Source organism: Sander vitreus, unplaced genomic scaffold (genome assembly GCF_031162955.1).
Source record: "Sander vitreus isolate 19-12246 unplaced genomic scaffold, sanVit1 ctg362_0, whole genome shotgun sequence".
NCBI lineage: Eukaryota > Metazoa > Chordata > Actinopteri > Perciformes > Percidae > Sander > Sander vitreus.
Window position 1 is genome coordinate 82,501 of NW_027595497.1, and position 5,000 is coordinate 87,500.

Consider the following 5,000-nt stretch of genomic DNA (forward strand, 5'->3'; position numbering starts at 1 on the left):
GCACACAGACAGACACACACACACACACACACACAGACAGACAGACACACATAGGCAGGCACACACACACACACACACACACACACCAATCAACACAGAAAGTGACTAAAAGCAAAGGTCACAGAAAGAGACAGGAAGCTGACAGGAAATGACTCACTTCCTCTGTGTGTGTGTGTGTGTGTGTGTGTGTGTGTGTGTGTGTGTGTGTGTGTGTGTGTGTGTGTGTGTACTCACGCAGGTATCCGGTCGTAGGCATCTTCAAAGCAGTCCTGAAAACCACAGAACCGGTCTGGTTAAGATTCAACCACAAACATGTTTAGATATTATCTGCAGCCTGATTGGCTGCTTGCAAAAGTGAAGTCAGCCAGTTACAGTTACAGGATTAACCAATTCTGGAAATAAACTAAACTGGACAGGAGTTATTCTTACGAGTTATGCCAGACTTCTTTGTTATTCCCCTATATACCTTCCAGAAAAATACGGAGGTTTTTGTGTTTGTTTTGTGGGCTAAAATCCTTGATTATGCGTCATGTTTTCTTAAAAAATGTGATGGAATATGCGGGATATTTATGCAGTTTTATGCGATGAGATTGCAAAAACGGCGGTTTCATCGTGGCGTCATCGCGGGTTTACAGCTTTTAGATGGTGTTCACGTCGCGTAATTACGTCACTTCATAACGTCACTTCATGACGTCACTTCATGACGTCACTTCATGACGTCACTTCTTGACGTCACTTCTTGACGTCACTTCTTGACGTCACTTCTTGACGTCACTTCTTAACGTCACTACATAACGTCACTACATAACGTCACTACATAACGTCACTACATAACGTCACTACTTAACGTCACTTCTTAACGTCACTTCATAACGTCACTTCTTAACGTCACTACATAACGTCACTACATAACGTCACTACATGACGCCACTACATAACGTCACTTCATAACGCCACTATCATAACGCCACTACATAACGCCACTACATAACGCCACTACATAACGCCACTTCATAACGCCACTTCATAACGCCACTTCATAACGCCACTTCATAACGCTCACTTCATAACGCCACTACATAACGCCACTACATAACGCCACTACATAACGCCACTACATAACGCCACTACATAACGCCACTACATAACGCCACTACATAACGCCACTACATAACGCCACTACATAACGCCACTACATAACGCCACTACATAACGCCACTTCATAACGCCACTTCATAACGCCACTTCATAACGCCACTTCATAACGCCACTTCATAACGCCACTACATAACGCCACTACATAACGCCACTACATAACGCCACTTCATAACGCCACTACATAACGCCACTACATAACGCCACTACATAACGCCACTACATAACGTCACTTCATAACGCCACTACATAACGCCACCCTACGCATAACGCCACTACGCAACGTCACTACGCAACGTCACTACGTAACGCCACTACGCAACGCCACTACAGAACGCCACTTCATGACGCCACTACATAACGCCACTCCATAACGGCACTTCTAATGTCACTTCATCACTACATAACGCCACTTCGCAACGCCACTACGTAACGTCACTACGCAACGTCACTACGTATCGTCACTGCGTAACGTCACTCGCAACGCCACTTCGCAACGCCACTCGTAACGCCACTCGCAACGCCACTACGCAACGCCACTTCGCAACGTCACTACGCAACGCCACTACGCAACGCCACTTCGCAACGCCACTGCAACGCCACTCGCAACGCCACTACGTAACGCCACTTCAGAACTTCACTTCGAACGCCACTCGTAACGCCACTTCATAACGCTCCCTTTGCAACAGGGGAAATGGCTGCTCTTGTGTGAAGTAAATGCAACATTTTTCAACTTTCTGCTGAGATATTTGGGACTTTTTTGCAACGAAAATGCGGGGAAATCTGCAATTTATGCGGTGAAAGTGCAGCATATTTGAAAAAATACGGCCCCCGCATAAAATATGCGGACTTTGGCTGATTATGCAATCGCATAGTTGCGTTTTTCTGGAGGGACTGGTATACAGACAAGCTAACGTTAGAAACTGCTAACGTTACGGAGTTACGTCTAACTAGGATGTGTGTAACTGAGGCACCGGTCACGTCAGGGTCTGAGATCATTGATCTCTCCCCGATCATATCATCTTGTTTTATTTATTTTGTTGTTTATATTGTTGTTTTCAGTTGTCTGTATCTGTCTAGTCTAGTCATTCCCAAACTGTGGTCCGCGGACCACTAGTGGTCCGTGAGGGTACTGCAGGTGGTCCGTGGAAAAGCAAAATAAAATATTAAATAATAGTTTTTCTAACCTTCATTTTACCAGGAAATTCCCATAAAAATTAAGAATATGTGTATTGATAGACATTTTAAATTAAACTGTCAAGTTATTGTGTGACTAAAATAGGCTCATGGCGCTCCCCTAACCCTAAAATCACCAAAGTTATGTTATGCTATCTATCCATCTTCCATCCATCCATCTTCCATCCATCCATCATCCATCTATATGTCTGTCTTCCAGTCCTCAATCCATCCATCCATCTTCCATCCATCCATCTATTTATCTTCCATCCATCCATCTATTTATCTTCCATCCATCCATCCATCCATCTCTCCTTCCATCCATCCATCTATTTATCTTCCATCCATCCCATATGTCTATCTGTCTTCCAGTCCTCCATCCATCCATCCATCTCTCCATCCATCCATCTATCTATTTATCTTCCATCCATCCATATATCTGTCTTCCAGTCCTCCATCCATCCATCCATCTATTTATCTTCCATCCATCCATCTATCTATTTATCTTCCATACATCCATCTATTTATCTTCCATCCATCCATCCATCTTCCATCCATCCATCCATCTTCCATCCATCCATCCATCTATTTATCTTCCATCCATCCATCCATCATCCATCTATCCATATCTCTATCTGTCATCCATCCATCCATCCATCCATCTTCCATCCATCCATATATCTAACTAACTTCCATCCATCCTTCTAGTTATGTTAGGCTAGTGGTGCTCGGCCGTGACGTTCAAGTCCAAACACTGAAGATTAATAATCCCCTAAAATCACCAAAGGTTTTGAAATGTTGACTATATCCAAGTGTTCTTATACTGTATAGATGTAATACTCCATATGGAAATAAGCCTGTTGTCCAAATGAACCTGATTAAGCCTTCGGGCGCTTGAGTAAATAAATAAATAAACATGTGGCCGCCGTTAACGAGCCTGTTGGACTGAGGCGATGACCAGTTATAGTTGTAGTGCTAGTAGGCCTATTAAGAGGTGCTGATTGATTCAGGTAGGACTGTGTGTAGACATATTTCATTATGTGTATTATGAGGCGGTCCACGGAAATTCTTGATTACAAATAGTGGTCCGCACACACAAAAGGTTTGAAACCCCCTGGTCTAGTCCATGCAGATGTCCTGTACAAATGTTGCTGTCCTCATGTACTGTAAGATGTGCTCAATGGTTCATGTTTCTGCAAAACAGGAACCTGCTGGAAACCAGTTTTTAAACTGAGTCAGGCTCGTTTATATTGTAACTTAATGTTACTTTTAACTTTCCTGTATAATAAATGAAAGAAAGAAAGAATATTCTCCATCACTCATGTCCAAATCTAGCTTGCTCTAACTTAGCAAAATTCCATGGGAATTAACGGAAATTAACGGGAATTAATGGGAATTAACGGGAATTAACGGGAATTAATAGGAACTAGAAAATGCATGTAATGCATGAAATGTAAAAGTGTCAGTTGGAAGATGAACTGCATTACCTTATTAAGCTAAGAGCTGAAATACATTTCTAGAAAAGCTGGAAGCTGAACTGTAATACTGTCAAAAGTGGAAGTTCAAATACATTGACTAAAAAGGCTAAAAGTATAAATACTTTGTATTATTATCAGACATTTCCATTGCATAGAACAAAAAAGCATGACCCTAAAGAGCTGAGAGGGGAATATATTGCCTGAAAAGAAGCGGGCTATATACATGGATGAAATCACAAATAACACTAGAGGGAGGGAGGGAGAGAGAGAGGAGGGGGAGAGAGAGACAGGAGAGAGAGAGAGAGAGAGAGAGAGAGAGAGAGAGAGAGAGAGACAGGAGGAGGGAGGGAGAGAGAGGAGAGGGAGAGAGAGAGAGGAGGGGGAGAGAGAGACAGAAGGAGGGAGGGAGAGAGAGAGAGAGGAGAGGGAGAGAGAGAGAGGAGAGGGAGAGAGAGAGAGGAGAGGGAGAGAGAGAGAGGAGGGGGAGAGAGAGAGACAGAAGGAGGGAGGGAGAGAGAGAGGAGAGGGAGAGAGAGAGACAGGAGAGGGGGAGAGAGAGAGAGAGACAGGAGAGGGAGAGCGAGAGAGACAGAAGGAGGCAGGGATAGACAGACAAGAGGGAGGGAGACAGAGATAGACAGACAGGAAGAAACAAAAACGGACAGACAGACAAACAGAAAGACAGACAGAGACAGGGAGAAACAGACAGAAGTGGAACGCAAAAGATATAGACTAATGTTCATATTACTGCCTGTAGTATTCAAGTTGACTGTCTGTGAAAGGGTTGTCATGGCTACTAATGACCTGTGACCAACATCCTTTGAAGTCTGTGATGAGATCTCTTTGATCTTTAATCAGGTTAACGGCCGCTGAACACCTGCTGAAACTGTCCCCACTGGAGCTATTCAAAGACACAGAGCAAGCTCTCAAATAAAGCCTCAGACTGCAAAAACGATAAGGGGTATCAGTGAAATGATGTAATCGTGACCACGACAAGGCCTTCGTGAACGTAATCATGTAAAATGTATGTTGATAAACTTAAAAATGTGGGCGTATCAGCGGTTTAAAAAAGTGGTTCGCTCTGCGTTTCGCTCACAAATGTGGAGAATGTTAAACAGGGCAGCGAATGGAGGAAGATGTGGAACTGTTGTCATTTGGAAGCTCGCCGAGCCAAAAGTATAAGTCCTATCG

The 5,000-nt window shown here is 43.5% G+C and overlaps 1 protein-coding gene across 1 annotated transcript in view; it reads right to left on the reverse strand.

The window, feature by feature from the left end:
* The window catches only part of ttc39b (tetratricopeptide repeat domain 39B), a 24,538-nt gene extending 24,273 nt beyond the window's left edge, over positions 1 to 265 (reverse strand). The window contains exon 1 of the mRNA XM_078245079.1: positions 235 to 265. The gene's annotated coding sequence lies outside the window, so the exon portion shown is untranslated. The remainder of the gene's footprint in view (positions 1 to 234) is intronic.
* Positions 266 to 5,000: the final 4,735 nt, after the last annotated feature.